Source organism: Papilio machaon, chromosome 26 (genome assembly GCF_912999745.1).
Source record: "Papilio machaon chromosome 26, ilPapMach1.1, whole genome shotgun sequence".
Taxonomy (NCBI): Eukaryota; Metazoa; Arthropoda; class Insecta; order Lepidoptera; family Papilionidae; genus Papilio; species Papilio machaon.
In genome coordinates, this window is record NC_060011.1 from 406,794 (window position 1) to 434,791 (window position 27,998).

Below are 27,998 nucleotides of genomic sequence, written 5' to 3' on the forward strand. Positions count from 1 at the left end.
GTTCTGCGGGCTGGCGGGACCTGGAGTCGGTGACACTCTGCTCTCCTCCTGCTCAGGAGAACGTCTCTCCTTACTCGTCGTAGCTGCAAAAAACACACCGTTTACAAGATGGAAAACATGTTGGCTACAAATTCTACTTTTAAAATAGAAAGGTATTATCTGTTTCAGTGTTTCATTATAAACTAGCTTTTACCCGCGACTCCGTCCGCGCGGAATAAAAATAGAAAACGGGGTAAAAACTATCCTATGTCCGTTTCCTGGTTCTAAGCTACCTGCCCACCAATTTTCAGTCAAATCGATTCAGCCGTTCTTGAGTTATAAATAGTGTAACTAACACGACTTTCTTTTATATATATAGATTTTTTACTTTATTTTAGAAGTTTCGAGAATCTCGGTGGGCTATAAGAGTTGTACGAAAAAGAAAGTTTAAGAAATACAATATCATATCAATTTAATAGATTCATCTCTATTCGTTCGAGAACATTGTATGTGGATGCTGGTTCTTGTATAAACAGCTGTTCGCATGCGGCGGCACGCAGCCCATCCCGCGCGTTTGCTTTGCAAGCTTGTGGCTATAGATGCAGCGGGAACGTAAACTGAAGCGATTCTAAACTGAAGCATCTAGGCGACATTTATTATTCCTATGCAGAGATTATTCTTGTAGGACTATTAGTTGTATACTTAAAAGCTAGACTGAAGTGTACACAGCATAACCTAAAAGTGGTGTAGTTATTTTTTTTTTATAATCACTGTAGTATAAGTTAATAAAACCCGTATTGCGAATCTAGACGACTAAACACTTTGCGTAATATATATGTCGGATCTAAAGAACTTATATGTGTTTCAATTAGCAGTTATTGTTTCTATATTTTCCTGCGAAAGGAAACCTCTCTTAATTTATAGATTACCTTATAATTTTTTAACCGACAAATGATTAAATTTTTTGTAATAACAAATCTGAAATGAAATCTAAATCAGAATGCAAATCCTAAACCGTGCGCATGATATTTTCCGATTGGGTACAACACAAACAGCGCGTGTCCGCGCCTCCACCTCACTCATCTCAATGTTTACACAGGCCAGCAGCGTTTTACCTCAGGCCATTACAACAGCGTTTTACCAGAGAAAGAAAAAGAAAAAGAGAGATTTTCATACTTTTTTCTCTCGTCCCTCTGATACGTTTCTTCCTTTACTGGTGACCGCAGGATACCGGGACAAGTTGTTGGAAATCATTTTTTTAAATGGAGATTTGTAAACAAGAACAAAATTATTACAATATTTTTGACTATAGCCTTCGTATGGTCATAACAAAAATTTATGCAGCGTGCTTCTATCAGGCGTAAAATTGTCATAAAATCTCAACCTAATTTTAACAGTATTTTAAATTTTTTTATTAAATTCAATTAGTAAAGATGACAAAAATTGTCTATTTTCTTGATATAAAAAAAATGTTCAACTACCATTTAGTAGATTTGTTTTACACTTGTCGCAGGTTTAATGGCCACACAAGTAATACACAATATCGTGTTTACGTAATCATAAATAAGCAAATTTTATTCCTGACTGTGATTAGCTCTGTGTGTGTACAATAATTATTGACATATTTATTAAGATTATCATATTAAAATATTTTATAACTAAACAGTCAGTTAAGGAATTATACAGAATCAGAAATACATAGAGGTTTTCTAGAAGTTACTGTTAATGAAAAATATTATTATTATAAACAGTATTGTTCGTCAGAGCGTCGGTGGCTCGGGGGTTAAACACTTGACTTGCAATCTACAGGTCCTGGGTTCGAATCCCGCCATGTACCAATGTGTTTTTCGATTTTTGTACATGTATCCGACGTTTTTACGGTGAAGGAAAACATCGTGATAACATATCTGAGACGAAATTTAATTATATGTGTGAAGTTAACCAACCCGCACTTGGCCAGCGTGGTTGACTATGGCCTAGTCACCCCCTAACTCAGTGTAGGCTACGAGCCCGTCAGTGGAGACGTATAGTGAGCTGATGATGAATGATGAAACAATATTGTTATTCATAAAACTAGTATTCAAAACTTCGAACCAATGTACTAAGATAGATACAAGAGTACTGCAATTTTTAATGAAAGGACTTACAGTTGGTTTCTAAGACCAAAATCTTTGTATAAAACATATCGTCATCCTTATCATTGACTAAACAAAGATAACCATATGTTTTATACAAAGATTTTGGTCACAGAAATCCACAACTAATTACTTATAATATGAAATATTTTTTTTTTCAAATTCAGTCTGTTATTTCCTAATGATGTGAACTCCGGAGCCATGTCTTTGAAGTATTTCTGAGCACAATATATAAAGTGGCGAGCCGCGCTGCGCCTGACAGAATAAATAAAAGTTTTGTCGAAAACGCTAGTGGTGTGCCGTCGACACCAGACTACAATGCCATAGTGAGGTGACGAATTAATTAGAAAAACATATCGATTAAAAAACAAATTATTAAATTATGCTTTCCAATATTGTCTGTGATAATAACATACGTACTTAATATCACTCGCCAACCAACAAAAGGAAAATAACACTCTCCTCGACGGCCACAAGAGACTACATATGACAGAAGTTCACCTCTTGTTATTGAAAGAACAGAAACTTACGCATATTTAAAAACATCAACATATGGTGGATATTTTTTTAGCATTTATGACCGTTAGTTTATATAGGTAAACATTATTAATACGGTGAATTGTTAATAGTTTATGAGAAAACATATCGATAGTCGATGAATCAAACGCTTGCAACACTATTTGTATAGTTCTGCGTGTGACAGGCAACACCTCGGAGCCCTAAGCCCGGAGCCCGGAACCCCGGTCGTGCTTTCATCTTGCAAATTACTGCTGGATATATTTAATGATATCATCTATTATACGACTATTTTATGACACACTTCACATGTCCCATTGTATTGTTAAAATGTCACACTTCTATACCTTCAACTGACGAATGTACAAGAACTTATTGTCCCTTTTTGAAAAAAAAAAACTTGAGAGGTGTGTTGGGACACCCGGATGGAACGAAGTTCCTTTCAATTAATTAGTGAAGGAACCAATGTTTACTCTATGAATAAAAAACTTAAGTCTTCACAAGAAGTACATTTTATTTCTATGAATTTTCGTTATATATTGTCACGTCGTTGCCATGGTGAAGTAGCGCTCATTCGTCTATAGCAAAAAGTGTCGTGACAACTTTTCGTAAGAATTTTTTCCGCCTAGCCCCCTTTCACAACGCGCGATAAGGAACTTCGTTCCAAAAACTAGAGATAATAATGTATTTTTGTAAAGGTATTTTGAGGTACTGTAATGAGTGTACGTGCCGAAGGTCTGATTTTAATTCTGTTTCCCTTCCCTTTTAAGGAAAATGTGAGAAGGGAAATAGGATTAAAATTGGGGAATTTGACGAAGAAGTGCACGCATTCTAAAGGAAAATAAACCCTTTCTGTGTGTTGATTAAATGTAGGCAATACATCAGCAATTGCATAAGTCTATAGATAGCAGTCGTTCGCTATTTCAGCGAATAAAAAAAATCAGACAGAACTTCTGTGATAGCTGCGTCTCTCTCATCGGGCCACTTATTCATGTTTCACTAAAATTGCTTTATATTGTATACGTTCATTTAAATTTTACCGTAAAGACTACATAGCCACTAATCGAATCTAAACCTAGCTCTAAAGACTACTAAGCTATACCAGTGTACTGGGGTAACAAGATTTATGTGTTGACACACAGGCATAAGAATCGTAAATCAGTTTGGACCCACTGTAGAGCTCTCCGCGCAAGTGGTGCCATCTAGCGAACTGTCATCTGCCTGCGTATACACGTTAGGGGCTTTCATTTTTTTGACAGCGTATTCAATTAAAAAAATCAAGGATTTGACCAAAATAATAAATAAATAATTTGAAAAAAAAAACACACTTTAAAATCAAAATTTTACATGAATATGCGTATAAGTATGCATTGTTTCAAATCCAAAAAATCATAATGAAAAATTTTTTTAAGAAGAAGTTTAACCGTGGGTTTCTGAGACTAAAATCTCTGTATAAAACATATAGTCATCCCTGTCTTTTTTTTTAGACCAAACAGAGATGAAAATTGGTTTTAAACGGAGATTTCGGTCTCAAAAACTCCCACCATAAGATCCGACGGTTAGTGTGTAACATCGTAGAAATTAAAAACAAATAAATCATTACAATTAGTGGTTAAGCATTAATTTTCAAATAACACGAAGAAAGGATTTAAAAAAATATATAAGGAAAATGACATAGCAGCGAATGGATTGGACGCGTTAATAACAAGGTGAGCGGTAAAAGGCGGGCTACATACAATATTCATAACTACGCCACAGACAAACAACACATAGATTAAAAAAAAATAGACAGTTTTAATTTTTTTTTTTTTTGTATAAAATAAAAGAGATTTCTGCCACAGATTACACAAGTTTAACAGACTTTAGAATAATTTTCTATTTTAAAAACGATTTAAAAATAATTTTAACATTTGCACAAGTAATTGCAGAAAAACCATTACAAAAAATAGACATCCCATTACTCTCCTTAAAAAAACAGAGGTAACTTTTTGTGGCAACCGAGCATGTGTTCGCCAATATAGCGAAGAGACCGCTGGCCATGGACTGGCGTCTGGACAAATGCGTTGCCTACCTTTAATCGACGGAGACGCACACAAATAGACGAAAGAATATGGTTTAAACAATTATTTTTGCTTAATGATTTTAATATTGACCTCATAATCATCAATATACTAACCAATGCACATAAGTTGTGTTCTAAACTAGGGTACATAGCACAGTAATCGATGACAAGAAGGGTGGTCCCCGAGAACAAACACAGTAAATTATAAAGCGCGGGAAAGAACAGCTGCGACTACCAACACACTATAGCTGGTACTACATAACTGTTGTCAATGGTTTTTTTTTCAGTTGTCATTACCACTGATCAGCCAGTTTTGGATATTTTTAATGTGGCTGATAATTTAGTCAACCTTTGCCTCGCAAATCAACTTCAGTTTGATAATTCTTTATGACGGATTCTATTGTAAAATTAATTGGATATTTTTATAAAGCGAGTATATAAATAAATAAGAGAAAAAAATATATTTCGTACACATGTATTTGTGTAACTGGTAACGACAAAACAATTTTTAAAATCTCTCTTCTCTTCGTCTGTCTTTCTGTCTGCAAGGCTGCGTTTGTTCCGGTTATTCGCCGGCAGAGCTAGATCAATTTTGACCGGACTTGGACGGGAAGATAGCTCATGCATGCAGGCATATTACAGGCTATTTTTTTTTTAATTCTGCGCTGACGAAGTCACGGACGACCGCTAGTAATGAATATAATCAAATTAATCCATAGTATCTTCGTCTATTATAGGTAATAAATATTTAAAATACATAAGAAATCTTCCCTTAATGTACTGTATACAGGTAAATAATGATTGTATATAACGGTAATACTCTGTCTTCGTGAGAAATAAGCGTTCAGAACTCAACCATTCAGTCGTTGCAAATACGCCGCTCTTTATAGAAATGGTCATCATACTCGTAGCTGGAAAATGAAGTGGCTTCAGATATAATTCAAGCGTAGTTGTTACTAAAAGTAACCGAGGTCATAAAATATAAATTTAAATACTAATAATAATAATAAAAAAGTAGCTGATAAGATATAAAAGTGTTTCTCTTAATCTGAAAACATTCATAACTAGAGCTTTCTGGGTCATTATTTAATATGAATAATTATGCAAATTTGACTATATATATATATTTGTCATAAATATACACGATTCTAATAAGTTTTTTTACCTCTGGTTCGGTAATACAAAGCTAATTACAGTAAATCAATCTTTAATTTAAAATCTGACTGATGATGATGATGATGATGATGTAATCCCGGCCGATATCGGCCGCGGCGACTGTCATCAGCTCCGGTTTTGACGTTGGTGTGCTCGCATGTGGCTTATGTAGCCAATTTTGTTTCATTATTAAATCCTCGCACATTGCGGACATGAGAGCACACCGTTCACGTAATTATAGCTGATAGCCGCAGGTGGTCGGGCTTTCAGCTCGTCGCGTCTGGCATCTAGCTCAAGGAGCCGCCGGTTTTCAAATTGTTTGACGCTATGTTTAACTAGCGCTCTCCACTCCGGCCGTCTGGCAACCTGCTGCTCCCACAGCGAAGGATTGATGTCACACAATCGGTTCTAATTAAGTGAAAGATGATGATGATGAAAAGCGCTCTATGAAGACATGATAAAAATCTGACTTTCACATCTATTATTCGTAGATAAGTGTAGTTGTGGCTCCGTGCCTCCGTCCGCTATCGCTAGATTACGATTGACAGTTGCGGAGTTCCCACCGCGCTCTGCCCACGCCCACAGCTCACAACCCACAACTCACAGCCCGCGGGAATCGGCCGCAAATCCACACGGATTCAATATACTTGTTTACCTTTCCATCATGTGATCTTACACGAATTCAGATTATGTCGATTTTTTTTGTAGATTTCTAAGTTTAACTTTACCTATTAAAAGCGATAACTGTCTAAACCCGTAGCCTATTTATCTACTGAAAAGACTTTATAAGTTCTTCCAGACCATTTTCTATATATGCCAAATTTCATAGAGATCCGTTAAGCCGTTCTTCAGATACCTTCTAACATCCATCCATCATACATCCAAACGTTACTTAGATTAGTAGACCAGATGTGACCGCTCTCATAGAATCTTTTGTCCACCCAGACGTAGTAATCCGGAGCGAAAGTAAGACATAATAATGAAAATAGAGGCTCAAGTTTTCAGGTTTGTTTAAGCCTTGTTCAATAGGTTTTATTGATTTAGTTTATATTAAATAAAATATGCAACATGTGAACTTACGTTTCCGCCTGTCAGTGGTGCTGGGCTGGTAATCTTTGTCCGGAATTTCTTCCTTCACTTTAGCTTCCATCTGCAACAAACAATTGCTGAATTACTTAAATTATAAACATACTATTAAACAGTTTAGAGGTATATCTATAATAAAGATGCACAATTTCTAACTCTGTCGTGTCGTCAAAGACTAGAGATAGTTAAGTCGTAATCGTCATGTCACTTTCGGGGTCGTCAGAACAAAAGGGCATCAACTACACCCTTGTACACAAGGCGATGTAACTTTTCGATACCTGTCGATGTTAGTATCTAAATTACTTGTGCAATACACATGTAGTCGACATTTCTTTGTCATCGTCAAAGCCTACCACGAATATTTGTGACGATCCCCTTCATATCGTCATCGTCAATTATGTGAAAATTATTAATAGATTTTTGGTGTATTTTACGCTCGACAGCACACATTTCGAAGAACGTCGGTGGCTCAGGGTTTAAGCACTTGACTTGCAATCTGCAGGTCCTGGGTTCGAATCCCGCCATGTACCAATATGTTTTTTCGAGTATGTTTTGTTTTATTTTTGTTTACTAATGTACATTTATCCGATGTTCTTACGGTAAAGGAAAACATAGTGAATGAATGTGACAAGCGTGATTGACTATGGTCTAGTCACCCCTAACTTAGGGTAGGCTCCGAGCCCCTCAATGGGCACGTATAGTGAGCTGATGATGATGCTGCACAAATTTTGTCGATGACGACATGAATGACAGAAATGTTCGTACTATGTCCACTGTTTCTCAAGATCGTCGTGAGAGAGTTCGATGCGATTTTGAAGACGGGGGAGCAAATCTATATATACAATTGACATTTTGTACATACGCGTCAACCATGTAGTCGCTACGCCTCTAGTGACCGAATAGACAACTCGTGTTGACGATTCAAAATTGTTGTGAGCTCTCGCTACGCGATACTCGTGACACAAGGCTACAGGTTCAAAGATTTACGTTGCGACGGAAAAAAAATCGTATTTTTCCGGTAACCATAGCTTTATAGGCTACCCACACACAACCGCACTAGTATAATTTATCACAGTAACATTTGAAAAGTTTGCAAACGTGTAAACACGTGCAGATGTAATTTCGTTCATTCCTTTCGGATCTTTCGACGTCCGGCTATACCTCAGGGTCGTCCCACGCTGGTCTTTATTTGCAGTAACATAGCAGGGGCGGTGTTGACAGACACCTGCGCTATGCGGACACTGGTCAGTGTTGCCGGAGGGAAATATTTTAATGGAGCGCACGATAACATGAGCCAGGCGAGCGTAGACTAACTACTGACAGAGAAATCGCAAAATAAATAAAAAACGCTTAATTCTATCAAGAATGCAAACTTGTATACAATTGACAAGTGAAATTTTAATTAAACGGTAAGATTTAGTTTACCTTTTTTGTAATTTTAAGTTGTAATTCATTTGGGTAACTTGGGAATAAACTCTCACATGGTTAGCGCAAAAATTTTTTTTTTAAATGTCATTTTCTAGATGACATGGCGTTCATTAAATGATCTTAAAAAAATGGTTTTTCCAAACATTATTATTCGTATATTATTCAACGTCAGTCTCTATATATAGCTGCTCTGTACATGTGCAAGCGTCTGGGGGTCGTCAGATCTGACGGCGCGGTCAAGTACGCAGCAAGCTATAGCAGATCACGTCTTATATACTGCCCACTGTACGTTTCTGTGTAACCAGTGTTATGAGATTGAAGTTTGGGGGAAGAATGGTCTGTTCCTTTCTGCGGAATTAATAACATTGCTAACAGAAACCCACAGTTAGAAAGGTAAAGTAATATAAAGAAATGTAATTTTAAATAAAACGCAAGACAAAAGGCATAAAACTCTGGATCACTTTTGTGTTTGAATAACATGGTTCGTAATTTCCAAAGGTTAATAACTACTATCTGACTTGACTATGCTCCTAATATTTATAGTTAAACTAGCTGTCGCCCACGGCTCTGTTCACGCAGAAAAAAACTTAATATAGTATATGTGTTCTTCCAGATTATGTTCTACATCTGTGCCAAATTTCAGTTCTGTTGAGCCGTTCCGGAGATATCTTCAAACAAACATGTATCTAAACTTTATTAGTAAGATATAAGTTAGTTGTAAAAAAAATCTATTTAACATTTTATATATAAATTCTAATGTTTAGATGGATGGATGTTTAAAGGTATCTCCAAAACGGCTCAACGGATCTTGATGAAACGTGGCACATGTGTATGAAATAGTCTGGAAGAACACATAGGCTCCTTATTACGTTTTTTTTTAATTCCGCGCAGACGGAGTCGCGGGCGGAAGCTAGTTTAAGTTATAAAATAAAAAAAAGTTAAGTTTCTTTCGATTTTCATAAGAATCATTGATCATGCTCACTTAGAACAAAGGGGTAGTTTCGGCGGGCGTTCACGGGGCGAGCTTGGGTGTTCTAGGGGTGTGGGGTGGTAACAGGTGCTGAGCCAGGTGCCGGCAACGAATACAATTTTTACTTCGGCACGTAATTGCAAAGAGCGGGTGCGGGGTTACTATACTCGGTCGCTACTGTCATGTATGGATAATATATACTATACGTTATTAATTGAAATTAAAATATTATAAACTAGCTTTTACCCGCGACTTCGTTCACGCCGAATAAAAAAAATGCAAAAAAGTTCCTATGTCCGTCTCCTAGTTCTAAGCTACCTCCCCATAAATTTTCAGCTAAATCAGTTCGACCGATCTTGAGTTATAAATATTGTAACTAACACGACTTTCTTTTATATATATAGAAGATAGATTATCTATGTATATATTATAATTGATTAATAAAAGAGATATTTCAATGGTCGTTAGCAATTGTACGGTGGTAACTAAGATCTGTGCCCTCGATAACTAGAACAAACAATTGTTAGAATCTGCACCGACTCACACAATCCAGGTCTAGCTCTCGATGTGGACTGACGATGGATTTTACACATGCAACTTTAAGGCATATACACATAGACAGTGTTTATAAATTCGACTATTAAATATACATATTCCGTTACACAATTAAAGAAACAAAACTGTCGCTTGCGACTTCTACGCCGATTCCATGAAGAAAAATATTTATTACTAGGCAATGTGTTCTTCCAGACTATATCTTCATCCATATAGAGATTCATCCAGATTCATGCAACCGTTCTGAGGATACTTTCTAACAAAAATTTATCCATCCATCCAAACTTTCGCATTTAACATTAGTAATATTACTTATATTAATCAAAGAAAATCAGTAAGGATTGACTTTATCATTAAAACGTAGTTGTCAAAAATATAAATTTCTGTGAAAATTGACGCTTATTACATACGCAAACTAACATTGTTACTAAATACTCGTACAATTAGTGTGAACATGCCCTTAAATTCAGTTTCATAAATAGCGTCCGCCCGCGCGCCATATGGCCCGCACGTGCTGTCCGTACACTGTGCGTCACATCCGGACAGATACCACCACTTCCGGACAACTCAAGGTTACCACTATAAGACCAATGGCCTTTAATTCTACCCTAGATTAGGGGGTGTTAGGAGGCCCAAGGATGACTAAAATGTTATTGATGTAATCTAATTAACCATTCCCCTACAATATCTTAAACTCATTTTGTGACAGCAATAAGATTTTAATTCTAAACAAATGGTATAAATTCAATGAAATGATTTAAGTTCAAAGAGAGGGATAAACCTTGAAAGGTATAAAAGGTAGAGTACATTCTATAAGATACTAGCTTTTACCCGCGACTTCGTCCGCGCGGAATAAAAAAAATGCACACAAAATAAAAAAGTTCCTATGTCCGTCTCCTAGTTCTAAGCTACCTCCCCATAAATTTTCAGCTAAATCAGTTCGACTGATCTTGAGTTATAAATAGTGTAACTAACACGACTTTCTTTTATATATGTAGATTTTATCGAATATAGTGACATAATAAAGACAATTTCATTTGAAAAGGGATTATCAAATTTGTCAGAGTACTACGGATTTCGGTGACTGAAGATAGGATCGTATTTCTGTCAAATCAATTTATGTTCTTAGGGTGAAGGAAAACATCGTGATGCTGCACATATCTGAGAAGAAATTCAATGATATGTCTGTAGTCAACCCGCACTTGACCAACGTGATTAACTATGGCGTAGTAACCCCAAACTTAGGGTAGGTTTCTTGCCCCTCGGTGGGGACGTATAGTGAGCTGATGATGATTTTTGTCAAGATATTATTATCTAAAATAGTACGAGTATTTATCAGCTACTTCTGATGAAAACATGTTCATAAAATACATACTAATTTTACTAGTTACTAAATTATTCACAAAAAGATTTTACTTAATAATTAAAATGGAATAACTGAGAGTGAAACTTTTTATTGGTTGGATTGTTTTAACTGTTTGTATGTAAATTCTATCTTACTAATATTATAAATGCGAATGTTTAGATGGATGGATATTTGTGTGGTGGTATGTCCGGAACGACTCAATGGATCTTGTCTGGAAGAACACATACTTATTAAGTTTTTTTTATTTCCGCGCGGACGGAGTCGCAGGCGACAGATAGTATAATAACAATGCAATATAGTAGGTAGTATTTGATATTCTGTAAGGGAGTCCAACTGGCATTAATACGGGAAAGATTGTTGCCCCAATCTGCTGCCAGATGGCGCTAGATAGCGGGTGTCGATAAATGCCTTTGTTACTCAAATCTCACGCCTGTATTGCAGAGGTGTAGGCAGAGAGCATATAGAGTAATGCTAGTTTACTTCTAATGTCCTAGTTAATATTTGATATCTCTTGGCCAATATCCGAACGTAATAAGTAGAGTTCGAAAAAAAAAGAATTAAATTGAATACTGCTAAAGAAGATAGAACAATAAAGAACAAAGAAATAGAATACTATAAAGAAGAAAGTTCAACTTTAAGCTGTTTATGTAATGTCGTTGGCATTTTCTTTTAAAATATTAAGAAACTTTTCCACCAATTCTTGTAATAACGAGCGTTTATTAACGCGCTAATTTGAAACTATAACATCATTAAACAAATTACCACCTTCTTCCATTAGCACAAAGTATAATTTACATTAATTAGCGCTAGCCCCGTCTAGGTCTTAAAGTAAATACCATTAATCTGCAGCTGAAAATCCAAAATTATCCTGATATATATATATATATAAAGCTCTGTTTGTTTGTCCGTGTTTGGACAGATTGCGCGGCCGCCGACCAGCTGGGCCCCCTCGTGTTATGTTTGGAAACGTATTTATTGTTTATTCTGTGAGAGGAACGTTTTTAATCCTAGCCCGCTTTGGATGACGGGTGATTTGTGCCAGTGAAACTTTACAAATGTTAAATGCAATTTGAGTGCAAATATTTTTCTTTTTAGTTTTGTGTTGTGTTTTTTTTTGTGAACAATAAATATTGATTAAATTACCGTGGGTTTCTGAAACAAAATCGTCTTTTAATTGTTGTCTCTTGTCAGAGAAACGGTATGTTTGATGCAAATTTTGGTCTCAGAAACCAACAGTAATTTTATACATATTTATATCGTAACATCTTAATAAATAATTAAAACTTAAATATGTAACTAAACATTTCAAATAGCGTAGCGATACGTAACTCTTCTACGTAACCTTACGTAGTTGCTACGCTTTAAAACCTTAGCTACGATATTGCTACGCAGCGTAGCAACTATATTACACAATGTTCATATATTTAAAACTAGCTTTTACCCGCGACTCCGTCCGCGCGGAATAAAAAAAATGCACACAAGATAAAAAAAAAGTTCCTATGTCCATCTCCTAGTTCTAAGCTACCTCCCCATCAATTTTCAGCTAAATCAGTTCGACCAATTTAGAGTTACAAATAGTGTAACTAACACGACTTTCTTTTATATATATAGATGTATGTTGACTTAAAAAGTGATAAATGATAAAGGCTGTCATGTATTTAATTTGATTTCATTTAATATTTCTATTTTATACACTAAAACAATACGTAGGCTTATCAAAGATTTTCCTTTCATTCGTGTATAGTACAGGTGGCAGTTCCCACGCTGGGACTCCACGGTATGCAAATCTTGTGCCACATCTTCGTTTCCCTTTAGCCTAACCTAACAATACTCAATGTTTTCACAGGAATATAAACTTTATTCACTAGAGAATTAGGTTCTATTTTGTGAGTTAACTTTTGTGTATAACACGTGATGTATTTCCCGCACTGATGGTATTCTTGTTTTGTTAGGACGAAGTGTTTCTCTTGATAGAGCACGAATACATAATGTAGTTATGTACTGTGAAAGTTGTATATATTATATTATGGTCTTTCAAACGAATAACCTGTTTCATTTATACTTCAAAGTCTAATATATCAAATTCTCGTGTCACAGTTTTCGTTCCCATACTCCTCCGAAACGGCTTGACCGATTCTCATGAAATTTTGTGAGCATATTGAGTAGGTCTGAGAATCGGCCAACATCTATTTTTCATACCCCCCCCCATTTAGTTTTTTTTTAAATGCGCGCGGACGGAGTCGCTAGCGACAGCTAGTAAATTAATAAAAACTAATATACTGTTCGTAAGAGACGGGATTTTCCACGATTAGGCTATTTGAGCTCCCGATATTTCGGCACAGTTGCATGCGCAGTGATCACGGGTCGACTGGTGTTATGCGGGAGTAGTACGTTTATACCGTTGCCGACTTCACACAGAGTGGTATAACAACAGGTATCAGGTAAGGGTGGTGAAATTGTTAACCTGTACTTGCTTATAATAGTGACAAGTATACGAAAATATTTTCTATTGTTATAAATCTTGGGTAGTTTAATGTATCGGAATTGTTTACGCGGTGACGCCACGTGCTGCCTCCCCCCTACCCTTGCCTCCCCTCCACAGCGATAGCTTAACGTTCGGTGTTACGCGTTTTATACTGCCATTTTTAGTGTTGTTCTTGCAAACACCAATGCATCGGGGTAAACGATAAATGTAAGTGTAAAATAAAATTGCTTAATAAAAAAGAATGGTGGTTAAAATCGATGAATTTTTAAAAAGTATGATAGCAAAGAAAAGTTTTTTTTTTCATCAATTATTACTTCTTTTTACTTTATGTTTATGTCCGACTATAATTCTTATTATATACAATTATAGAAAGCATCTTTGGTATGGGAAAATATGTCCGATATAAAAAAAAATTGGCTACTTTTATGACTACAGATCTGGCAATACTGTGAAACAAGTCCTAGTACCCCGGCCAAAGGACCTTGAATCCAGGCCAGAAGTAAATAAAAAAAAAGTCCTAGTACCCAGTCCTTTACACTGACTTACGACTTTAATTGTGTACCGATATTGTAGTATACATGCGTAGTTATGTTAACAGTAGGCAAGTGTGAGGCTGGTGCAGCGCGGCGATGTATGCGGAGCAAAACAATGCGCTCGTTGGTCGTGCGCCAGGCGCGGCGTCAGGTGCGCGCGACGGCCGCGACGGCAGAAATTTTAATGAATGTCGCCAATGAAAAATGTGCACTGGATATGACTACTTAATGGAATTGACAAAACTAGAAAATGAAATTATGATTCATGAATTTACTAGACTATATATGTGCTTATTTTTTTATATTGAAATTTTTTTCCATAAATCACCTTTCCTCCTATAATTTTATAGATTAGTTGTTTATAACACCACGTGTTAGTTGGAGTTATGACCCAAATTCGAATTATTTAATTTTATAAATGAATGGAATGCACATTGATAAGAAATCACAAACATATTATAAAAACATTTAATTCTTCGAAATTGATTAGTAAAAGCCACTACGCTAGAGTCACATCCAGTGTTCGTAGAGCGTAGTAGGCCGCCATATGCCGCCCGTTGGCGTGTTATATGGATTTTCATTTAGAAAATCGTATAATATTACGGCGCTTAGCTCCGGCCTCCAGCCAGCAGCCAGCCGGCCCGGCGTGTCGCCTCGCTAATGTGAATTTTTATGCTTAATTTTTTGAAATTACCCGCCCTCTAGTGTTACAACTGATTTATTGTTCAACGTTATAGAGGTGACCACTGCGCTAATGTTTGTGCCAAAATTGTAAATGTGGATTTCCATTGGCGTGAAAAAAAAACATCTATTGTCACTCACATCATACATTTAAAAATCATCATCATCATCATCTCACTATACGTCCACACTGAGGGGCTCGGAACCTACCCTAAGTTGGGTAACTTGGCCATAGTCAACCACGCTGGCCAAGTGCGGGTTGACTTCACACATATCATTGAATTTCTTCTCAGATATGTGCAGCATCACGATGTTTACCTTCACCGTAATAAATACATATAAGGCACAAACTTAATAACAGTAGATGATGATACAGCAAAAGGATCTCAGCTCAAGTTATTATCATCCCTAACATTAACTGTAATACTTAGGATAAGTTTTTTCACACTCTAAACTCATTGTAGAACAATTATCTCTATTAAAGTAAGTAAGCTCTGGCAGTCGTTGGCTCTTAGTCTATAAAGTCATTCATTTATTTGGGTTACGTAACGACTACGATTGATAAGTACCGGTCCAGCCGTACCGGAGATCATCCAGAACGAAAGCAGACTTGCGGCCAGACATACAGACAGACAGTCATCAGCAACGCAAATACATCACTTGTACATAATATAATTTTTTTTCTCGACGAATCTAGGTAACTGTCAGGAAACATTTCCTTGTAAAAACTTTATAGACCCTTGTTCTGTTATTCACAAAAACAAAAAGGACCTGTCGAATGTGCACAGTATCTCACAACGAAACCCGGATTTACGAATTGCCCGCGGGAATTCTAAACTTGAGAACGGATAACTTTTCGAGACGTGTTTTAAATTAGTTAAAAAATTATTTCTCTCGGCATCTGTTTCATATGAATCAACAATAGATAAATAAAGTCTCGAAGCCTTATATGGTTTTCAAACAATAATCATTGCATATTAAAATAATACAAAATTTCACGAAAGTGTTTTCAAAATTCGTAAAACAAACCTCATTGATGCTAGCCCTGTCTACCCCTATAATGGAAGAAGCGTGATCATTAGCGTGAACATCGTACTGAACACTTGCTGAGCCGGCCACCTTTTTCTCAAACATCGATAATTGTAATCCTTTGCCCCCGCGCGGGGGTGCCCCGGGGCTGTAGGGGGTCGCTAGAGGGTGTTCTAGGAGGTTGGGGGGCGGCAACATCTGCGCCGGCAATCCCTCGCAGCCGGCCTGTCAACCGCAGCCTCCGGACCGCGCTTTATTTATCTGAAGCGGCCAAATTGATTCGTTTGATATGTGCCCGTGTTATTTCAGTTTTTGGAATGTTCCAATTGAAATCTTTTTGCTATGCAAAGCCGAGTCGGTTTCGGCCTAAGTAGGGACCTAAACGTAAGTATGTCTAATACATCTCAAATATAAAATGTCACCTATTTACTTCGGCCGACACCGACTGCGAAACAACAATAATTATACAATATAGACATGTTACAAGAAAGAAGAGAACTTTCTTTAGAGTTTAGAGGGTTTTTGAAAGAGAGAAGAAAGAAAGAAAGAAGTTTTCATGTCATTATTTTGTTTCTTTTTAGTGGATTTTGTTTGAGATTATTTTTTTATGGTACTTTTGAATGCATTTTGTTTGAAATTGTTTTTTTATGTTACTTTTGAGTGCATTTTGTTTGAAATTGTTTTTTTATGTTACTTTTGAGTGCATTTTGTTAATTGTAAATTCACAAACTGAAATATAATTATAATAAATATAACTAGGTACATATTTAGTCTATTGTTCAAACGTCATAAACAGAATGCATTCATTTAAAAATCCCGCGCAAATTATGTAAAAAAACAAAAGCGCAATTCGCATTGTTTTCATTAACATAATTATGAATAATTAAATTGCAGTTATTGTTGCATTAAGAATGTATGGTTCTTATTTCTTATCAAAGATGTACATCTTCTTTGACGTGTGGTGTTAACTGTATTAGATTTTGCTTTTTATCAGTGAAATTGCGACTTTTACAAGCTCAAACAATCATTAAAAAACCGGAGAGAAACGGCTCAGTGTTGCCAGGCGTCCGGATAAAGCCGGACATAGGTAGGCTTTTTGATTGCGTGTCCGGCCAAAATAAACGGTTTACCGGCTTTTGTTAGGCTTTTTACATTTACCAAACGAGAGTGTACCTATTAATACTGAGACAAAATCCTAAATAATATAGGTCCGACCTTTCTATCCAAATGTCCGGCCAAACTGGCTGGTCTGTCCCGCTAGTAGGTTTGGCAACCTGGCAACCCTACCTGTAATAATAACTCAATATCTAACGAATTCTGTCGACTCATGAACGCTTCGAGTACAGACTATTTCCTTGAGTTTTATTGAGTCTCAATGCACGTAGAATGTTGAGTAGACAGTTTTCAATTGCTTGTTTGCAGCTCTGACTTTACAAATCGGGCCAGTGTCATGTTTTGGTTTAACTAATTCGTTCGGGAGTGGTATTGAATTCCTTGTTTCGTGAATATACGAACAAGTATATTTATAGGGTGACCAGGAAAATATAAAATCTGCCATATACTAAATCGTCCCTTTTATCACCTTCAATAAGTACGAGAGTAAATCATGTAGTTCTAGAATGTTCCACTATACGGTGAAGTGTTTTGTACTTCTGGTCATTAAGATATAAAAACAAATTGCAATGTTTTGTTTTTAAAAAACAAAAATATTGAAGTAATTTTAAAAACAGAATTGTATTTATTATCTGTTCGATAGTTCTTATAATTTAATGCCAGATTATAATAACCGTGTGACCAAAATTAATAATTATTGTAATTTACTTTGTTCAAACAACTACGAAATTACCACAATTGAAATTTAGGTATATAAAACATTCGACAGCTGTATTGAATCTAATTTATTCCATATAAATGCGTCCGCAAACCTACACAAATAAATTGAAACGGTAGATTTGTAAGCTGTTAAAGCCAATATAACTTTCAGTCGAATTCAATTAAAAAGCAAACTTGCCGCCATTTTAGTTAACGATTTCCCGCCAAAATATCTGTCACCGAAGTTTAAATCCTGTGAATATTTAGCTGAAGCTGGTTGAAACTGGTTTAGGCGGGTTGGCGGGGAGTGTAAGGGGGGAGGGGTAATGGAGCTGTCAGCGGCACCCGCGCCGTCGACACTCGAGTTGCAAGCAGGAGGCAGGAGGCAGGAATACAGGTCGCCATCAGGAGCAATAGGCGCCTTTTGAATCTCAGGAAATTGATGGTGAACTGTCAAAGGGTGAAGGCAATTATAATTTGCTTATAATTTATAACAAACTATTGCATGTACCAAATTACTTAACTGAACCGAATTGAAACGCTATCTATTACCCAACTGATTGGAAGAGAAAACTTCAAATTTCTATTTTCGTAGATTTATTTTCGTAGATTTTGAATCATTAATTAAGAATTAGTACTTTATGAACCAAAGTACCTATAAAAATAAAGAGAAAAAAAAAAAAAAAAAGAATTAGTACTTATTAGTAAGGAGAACTTATTAGCCAGGAAATTTACTATGTCACTTAAGTAATTACTCAAAATACGTAATATCTTTTTAATGGTTGAAAAAGTGAAAGTACAGAAAGCATTATTAATTTAATTTCTTTATAAAATAATTGTACCCAAACAGCAGTTTGGAAAAATGAAAACGTTATTTTTTTATCTGACAACTCTCTAAACTTAACCTCAAAATCTAACTAACGAAAACTGTCGGCGTTTTAATGAAACGCCCCCACCTGTGAATTTCTCACGGCACATTATCTAGGCACGGCCCACCATTCCCGCCAGTTTACTTGATTGGATTGCTTTTAATCAAAGTTTTGCTTCCCGCGCGTTTGCTGTTGACAGCTCGATTATGGCGCCAACCCGCCAACCCGCTACGCCAGCGCTACACACGAGATTATGAGCAAAAACTGTGTCGATGTCACTGGCAACTTGTAATGTCGGGCTTTGAGGTTAAATTGAAATTTAAAAATATAACAAGATAAAATGAAAAATAAACAATCAGCCTTTGACTCTACATTTAAAGTTAAGTAACATATTTTTTTTTTAATTTATTAAGGCATTGGATATCGGTGTCCTTTAGCCTTAAGTAACATGTTGATGTGCGGTGTTGCTGGACTAAATTTTAAAGTTTGACAGCAAATTAAGAAAAAAACAGTCTATGTTACTTAAGTCATTTTTCGGATAGAAAACTTCCAGAAAAGTTTGACAAATATATGCACGTTGCAGTTTTTAATAAGAATTTGAACAAATGTTCAAAAAAGACCTAATAAAGCTGTATGTATATTTAAACAATGTGTAAATCATTAATGATAATTTAAAACTCTTTTATGTGTAATTGTTTGACAAGGTCGGCACTGGTCTGCGGGCCCCGCATACATTGCTGGCATATTGTGTGAAAATATTCGAGATAACCGCGGTATGGTGGCATGCCGGTCTCTAAGGTTGTTTGATTTATATCTACTATGCAATTTAAAAAGATGTGCGGGTCAATGACCTCGACCTGTCAGAAGTCAGTAGAAAAATACAGATTATAAAAAAAAATTATATACAGTTTGAGCGAATCCGCTTTATAATTGTGATTTAATTGTTTAATTTATTGAATAGCTATGTTATTTATTTATTAGTAGCATTACTCATTTGTGTATATAATTATGTATCTGTGGTATTTTGTATTTATTAGCAAAACAAATGTGGTTATTCAAAATATTTCAATTATGAAGAATAATAACTAAATAGAAATGAGATTTTTTTTAGTTAGTTATTAGTTAATATGCTTTTGTTTCATTTCAATGGTAAAATTCTTTTGAAATAGCTCAGTTTTATATTATAATAATACGGTCCCAATAATAATAATTAATATTAAACTGTGTTTTCTCGTATAACATTCGAAAGTACGTATAAAAATACTAACAGAACCTACTATTCTAGGACGAGTTAATAACGCAATAAATTCCGTCTTCATAAACAAACGCGTCTTGGTCCGTTCCAGAGTAACATGTCTTGACCGGAGTGTGTAGTCCAGACCGCAGCAGACCAGGGCACAGTCAATGCGGTACGGACGGACAGATATCGGCGGGCGTCAACGTGTGTAAACTGAGATAAAATTATCCCAAACAACTCCGGGGGACACGGGCTGTATACGATGCGGGCTCATGTACCGTCGTCATAACAATTTCCTTTGACAAATTATGAATAACTGAAATTAACAAGTTATTATATTTAAATTCGGCTTTGTTATTTGTTCAACCATTTTGTACTACAGTAATTTTAGGTTATGAATTTAATTGGTATCAATAACATTATTTTAATTTTTTTTTCTTGCTTAACATAGTTAAGAAATAATAACATAAACTAACTTTTTTTATAAGAGAAGGTGGCAAACGATCAGCGGGAACACTAAGGTGTTCATCGACGCCCATGGACATCTGCAATACCAGAGGAATCGCAGATGCGTTGCCGGCCTTTCAGATGATACGCTCGCTTCTTGAAGGACCCTAAGTCGTAGCGGTTTGAAAATACCGCCGAGGACAGACCATTCCACAACGCGGTGGTAAGCGGTAGAAAGCTACACGAAAACCGCACGGTTGTGGATTGCCAGCCATCGAGATGGTGTGGATGAAACTTGGCGGTCTGTCGTGCTTACGTAATTATCTATGTCTAAGTAGGTTTTATATATATTCTGTCAGAACTAACCTCAACAGCGCCTTTTTCACTGGTTGAAATATTGTTTTACTATATCACTCTTGTTGACATAATAGTTAATCTATATATATATATAAAAGAAAGTCGTGTTAGTTACACTATTTATAACTAAAGAACGGTTGAATCGATTTGACTGAAAATTGGTGGGCAGTTAGCTTAGAACCAGGAAACGGACATAGGATAATTTTTACCCCGTTTTCTATTTTTTATTCCGCGCGGACGGAGTCACGGGTAAAAGCTAGTATCATCTATTTTCAAGTCATAACACTTAAAAAAACTTATAAAAATATTTTCAATGTGTGTTTTGCTCACGGTACAAGCAGGGTGAGGGGTTATAGCCCGCACGAGCCGATAGATTGTGTACCGACACCGGATAATTAATATCATCAATACTGAGGGCTCGGGTACTATTGCCTGATTGATGGCATACCAGCACGACACTACATCGCCTCATCGAATATACGGGGTCTCAAGGGTCTTGCAATCTCTAGTTAGTTTTGAATTTTATATGAATCGGCCGAATACTGTGGATGTAGCACGGATATTTGTGAAAATTGACATCGTATCATCATCGACGCAATTTGTATTAAAATTTGTGCAGCGTTCTATATTGGGCGTAAAATACGTCAAAAATATCGATGTTGATACGAAGGACATTGTCACAATTATTCGTGCTAGGCCCTCTGAAAAGTGTACCGGTGCGTTCCATTGGAGATCCCGAGTCCCTCAAAGTTGCACTTGAGGATGGCCAGCGAGGGGGGTTATAGTGAGTAGATATCTCACATTACCCTGTCTTTGCCCCGATAAGGCAGGGTATCTTTTTGAAGATTTCCCCCTCGATAAAAAAAGTCCACTGAAACGTATCTTAAATCGCTTATAATCTGACAGACGTCAAAATTTCAATGAAATTTTGGAGTTTAAGCGTGGCCATATATCGGTCGGGTCTTGATGAAATTTGGCACAGATGAAGAACATAGACTGTAAAAACACATAGGCTGGGTTGTAAACACATAGGCTGGTAGGCTTATTAAGTTTTTTTTTAAATTCCGCGCGGAAAGAGTCGCAGGCGACAGCTAGTATATACTAACAATTACAAATAAAGTTTAGTAAACATTAAAAATGCATTTAATGAGAATATTATCTTATGCCGTATTGAAGAAATTCTTCATTGATTCTGTACAAATTTTGAAAAGTTTATAATAGACAATATCTTTACGAATCTAAATAGCAATAAAATGTACAGAATTTATTTTATCTTTTAAATACGAAAAAATGTTTCGAATAAACAAAAAACATGTGTTAAATATCACATTTAGTATTGTCATCAAGATAAATGTGTTTGTTAGTGTTGTGTGTCAAATGGGGACGCGTGCGGTTGTCTTCAAAATAGCAGCAGCTGCGCGCACGCCGCGTACACTCGCGTACAATTCCGTACTGCCACATGGAGTTGTGTACAATCTCACAGATGTGCAGTTTCAAAACTGAATGCACGTGCTGGCCTGTAACTGTAGATATTTTTGTGTAAAATCGCGTACAATGTGCATCTTATCGTGCTTCAATTTTGTACAAATTATGTGCAGTTCCAAATTTGAATTCAGATCCTTGTGATGTTCGTTGTCATAGTTATGTACATGTACACTCGCGTAAAAAGGTGCAGATCCAAATCTAAAACAACATGCTACATTCATGTACTATCTCTCTATTGTATGCGTACAGTCGTGTACATAATATGCAAATAAAAATATTTTTTTTTCATCATTTCCTTACGAAATATAGAAATATACAAACAATTTTACTTTCAACAACAAAATAACTCAGAGGGGAAGGAAAAGACCATAGACCTCCATATATCACGGTCCTGACACATGTCTCTCGCTTCATCTACATTCATACATCTAATCATACATGTATGTCGGTTTTAGGTGCTCTTAATACCGCCTTTCTTGAGTATTTTATCAATCTTGATGGTATAAGTCCATCTGGAACAGCCCCGACCAACATTGCCGTTCACTTTCGCGCCATAAATTTATTACGTAAACCTCCTTTCATTTATTTTACATTAAAATTTAGATAACTAGTAGTTGTCCCGCTCAGAATAACAAGTAGTCTATGTGTTTTTCCAGACTATGTTCTACATCTGTACCTAAATTCATCTAGATCTGTTGAGCCGTACCGGAGATACCTTCAAACAAACATCCATCCATCTAAACGCTCGCATTTATAATATTAGTAAGATGTATATTACAGTAATGTAAAGGAATAATTTGTAATTCTTTTATTAAACGGTCTGTAGGCGCCATTAGTCCTGGTTCTTACGTAATGCAAGTCATTAGGGGAACAATTAAGGCGCAGGTGCTCTCCGGGGAATGTGCCAGCTATTGCCGAGCTATTGCCAAGCTATTGCCAAGCGATTGCCAGCCACTGCAAGACGAACATTGCTAAGTGTTACATTTATTAGTGTTAAATACAACTGTACCGAAATGTATACTTGCATTTATAAATCATTTAAATTAAATTATATATTCAACTAGCTTTTACCCGCGACTCCGTCCGCGCGGAATAAAAAATAGAAAACGGGGTAAAAATCCTATGTCCGTTTCCTGGTTCTAAGCTACCTGCCCACCAATTTTCAGTCAAATCGATTCAGCCGTTCTTGAGTTATAAATAGTGTAACTAACACGACTTTCTTTTATATATATATATATATACTAGCTTTTTCCCGCGACTCCGTCCGCGCGGAATAAAAAATAAAAAAAAAAGAAAAGAAAACGGGGTAAAAATTATCCTATGTCCTATTCCTGGTTCTAAGCTACCTGCCCACCAATTTTCAGTCAAATCGATTCAGCCGTTCTTGAGTTATAAATGGTGTAACTAACACGACTTTCTTTTATATATATAGACTAGCTTTCACCCGCGACTCCGTCCGCGCGGAATAAAAAAAAATAGAAAATGGGGTAAAAATTATCCTATGTCCGTTTCCTGGTTCTAAGCTACCTGCCCACCAATTTTCAGTCAAATCGATTCAGCCGTTCCTGAGTTATAAATAGTGTAACTAACACGACTTTCTTTTATATATATAGATATATAGATATAACTTTTAAGATTACCATTTTCATTAATTAACTACAAATAATAAGGTAATAATATAACCTGATGTGGTCGATGGGTCCTATGTAGCGTTGCCAGGCGTCCGGATAAAGCCGGACATACGTAGGCTTTTTGATTGCGTGTCCGGCCAAAATAAACGGTTGTCCGGCTTTTGTTAGGCTTTTTACATTTCCCAAACGAGAGTGTACCTATTAATACGGAGACAAAATCCTAATAATAATATAGGGTGTCCGACCTTTCTACCCAAATGTCCGGCCAAACTGGCTAGTCTGTCCGGCTAGTTTTGGCGACCTGGCAACCCTAGTCCTATGTATTAGGACCAAAGTAACAAATTGATGATTATTACTTTTTTCAGTTAAAAGCTACGTCTTAGTCTAGTTAAAAATATGCACTAAACTCAAATACACATTTACTGGTGTAAACGTCTTTTTTGCTAAAGTAAAAGGGCCTATACGACATCTTTTCCTGTATGGTTAAAACTTTGAGAGCCTCTCCTGTAAAGTTGTCAATTTGCACATTGGCCCTTATATTATTCATAGGAGTCATCGATATGTGCATTTATCCAACGTTCTTACATCGTGATGCAACCTGCATATATCTGTGAAAAATTTCAAAGGTATGCGTGAAGTCAACTCGCACTCGGCTAGCGTTGGCTAAGGCTTAGTCACCTCTCACTTGGGGTAGGCTTCGAACCCCTCAGTGGGGACGTATAGTGAGCTGATGAATATGACGACATACAGTGGACCCCCGGTAATCCGGCAAACATTATGCAGGGCAGTGTCGGACTATCGAATTTGTCGGATTATAGAGCACTGCCTAAGACCCCTATAGTCCGGATTTTTTTACGAAAGAGTACCTTGTAATCTGACAAATTACATATCTAATGACAAGAATCTATATATTATACGTACATATGTATGTACTTTGAAGTACAAATCAGACTTAATTTATGTAATTCTAAGTCATGTCGGATTACAGGGGGCGCCGGATTAGACAGGGGCCGGATTATCGGGGGTCCACTGTATATCTACAAAGAAATATTAAAATGTGTCAACCAATACACACTGGACCAGAAACCTAATGCCTAATCACCCCTAACTTAAGGTAGGCTCGAGCTCCAAGAGTGGGGCTGCTTCATTTACTACCACTAACTGTTGGTTTTGAGACCTAAATCCTCGTTTAAAAATACTGTTACCACTGTTTTTTCAAAGTTAATGACAGAAATGATATGTTCTATGCAAAGATCTTCTAACTATAATAACCTCCTTCTTTTTTGAAGTCGGCTAAAAATAAATATCGTTCGTGAAAGTAATTTTTTTTAAAACAATCTACAAAAAGTTTCTTTGAACACCTCGGGCCCCCTGTAACACGTACAGACACACCTGTTGTAAAACAAAGAGACACACACCTGGACAAGCATACAAACAGACAAACGGCACGCGCGCAAGTTTACACAAGTGATACAGAGTTTTGCACGATACTGTCTTGAATTATAATTTTCATATAAGTATACTATTGTGTCAGCTTTTCTATTTATATATATACTAGCTTATACCCGCGACTCCGTCCGCGCGGAATAAAAAATAGAAAATGGGGTAAAAAATATCCTATGTCCGTTTCCTGGTTCTAAGCTACCTGCCCACCAATTTTCAGTCAAATCGATTCAGCAGTTCTTGAGTTATAAATAGTGTAACTTACACGACTTTCTTTTATATATATATAGATAACTTGATACTGGCTTGAATAATAAATTATTGGCTGGCTTGGTGGATTGGCTTATATTACTACTAATCTTATAAATGCATTTGGTTGTAAGTATGGATAGATAGATGGATGAATGTTTGTTAGAAGATATCTTTAAAAAGGTTGTATGTATCTCGATGATTTTTTGTACAGATTTAGAACACAGTCTGGAAGAAAACATAGATCGCTGCAAGATCGTTCTCTTATCACAAATACACATTTTAATAAAGCACCGAACACAATTGAAATGAATAGGGGCGCCCGCATCATACCCGCATGCCTCGTCAAGCCTGCCAACCTAATGCCACAATCTGATGTTAACACACAATCATTTGCTCTACAAATTAAACGCATTTACTCTTTTTAAAAATATACTAGCTATCGCCAGTGACTATATCCGCACGTAATTAAAAAACTTAGTAGCCTATATCGACTCTGGAAAGCGTAAACGCTGTAACCCCGAAAGTATGAACTTTACAGGAGAGCCAAAAAATGATAACTCGTGAGCTGATACGTCTACAAGCATGCGGTATTTAGCAATGTTGTGTAGTTTTTGCTAACCTATAATAAAATCATTATCGTTTGATAATGGTTGAAATTATTAACGTGTGAAAAACATATTCGCGATTTCAAGGGTTACAGCGTTTATGCTTTCCAGCGTCGATATGTTCTTCTAGACTATGTTCTTCGTCTATGCCAAATTTTATTAAGATCTGTTGAGTTATTCTGCAGAAACCTTGTAACATCCATCCATTTATCTAAAGATTCGCATTTATAATATTAATAATATTACGTAGATTTCAACCAACATATTGGTCGCTAATCGTTTCTATCTAAGGTTAATTAAAAAAAATATTGAATCGTTTTCAATTATAGATACATTACGGCCATTTATTTCCCGCCGCATCGCATATAATATTCGAAACATTGAGAACCTAAACTAAAACACCAAAAAAACTTTTATTAAATTACATTGATGCACGGGTGAAATTACAATTTATTTTTCTACAAATCTCTCAATAATGTAATATACCGTAATAAGATACATTATTACAAAATTTTAACGCATATTAATGCCTTACTTAACATGGCGTTAATCGTTTCTCACATTAAAATCGAGTGGATGTTTTCACATTTGGCACACGTGTGGCCAAACTACACGGCCAACTAGCCGCAAACTGCAATTAGCGCAGGTGTGCTCTTGCCACATATAGGATGGAAACGGATTTCATAACAGACAAAAGATTAGGTACGTTTTTAGGTTAGTTTAGAATTTACTGCGTATGAATGTCTCACTTGCTTCGTAGTCATTTGTGATTCAAAATCTTATTTAAGGGTCTGTCACTAAACAACTGACATGGCGGCTGTAATAGTGTTAACAACGTTTTTTTCATATAAAACCTATTTAACCATTCTTTCGGGAAGAGTAATCTGAAATTGATCCATCTTGAAAGTTATTAATAATAGGAAACTAGAAAATTCTACAACATTAGGCAAGGCTAAATTGAAATTTTCAACAAAGCTTGTTTCAAAAGAATCCTCGATATGCATCTCATCTCTTTGACAATAAAAAGAGCGGGAAAAGTAGAGAAAACATTCAAAATGGCTCTCGGCGTCGAAGGGTTTAATGACTCTATATTGGCTATGGCAGCTGATGCTGCGCCCAGGTGCCGCTTTATGAAATCTAATAACATTTTATTTATTCCCGCCGATAGTGTTCGGGCGCTGCGGCTCCCGCGCCATCTGGTTTTTTTTAATATTCTCTTTTTTTGAGCCAAGTTTATGTACATATTAAATTATGCCATTCATACTTTTTGGAGGAAATCGATTTCGAAAATAAACGTGAACATTTGTATAACAATAATAATTTAATGCACAGATGTTTAAAAATATTTATTAATTATACGAATAATAAGTGTACTAAAAATTATAAGCATCAATTTAAATATTTTTCTCACTACAAAAAATCTCACAAAATGGAATAGACAGAGGTTACAAATATCCAATGACGCAGTCAGATCTCTTCTTTTAGGTTTAATTACAAGTAAATGAAATGTTAATTACTGTTTAATTAATGAATTTTATAAAAAAAAAACTGATGATAACGGGGTATATGTTGTATTTACACGGACTTTAATAAAATAAAAAACTACATAAAACACATTAGAACTTAAGAAAAAATCATATCGGTTAGGTAATTGTATTTCAGTTTTAATGAACAACATTCTTACTTATTCTTACAATATGTTCCAAACAAAAATATGTAATATGAAAATTGTTTCAGCGTAATTCATACCGCAGCAATAATTCACAAGCAGACTTACCTCAACGTTTTTGACAGCTGACAACTGACAGCACTGCCGGCTCTCGCTGCAGTCTCACAACAACGCACACAAAAAATAAATCACTTCAAATAAAACAACACCA

At 36.1% G+C, this 27,998-nt stretch overlaps 1 long non-coding RNA gene across 1 annotated transcript; it reads right to left on the reverse strand.

The window, feature by feature from the left end:
* Nucleotide 1: 1 nt before the first annotated feature.
* Nucleotides 2–27,992, reverse strand: LOC123722518. Its single transcript, XR_006756502.1, has 3 exons — nt 27,896–27,992; nt 6,928–6,997; nt 2–83 (listed from the first exon to the last, which is right to left on the reverse strand). It is a non-coding gene; the product is annotated as an uncharacterized LOC123722518 (long non-coding RNA).
* Between the last annotated feature and the right edge of the window lie 6 nt (nt 27,993–27,998).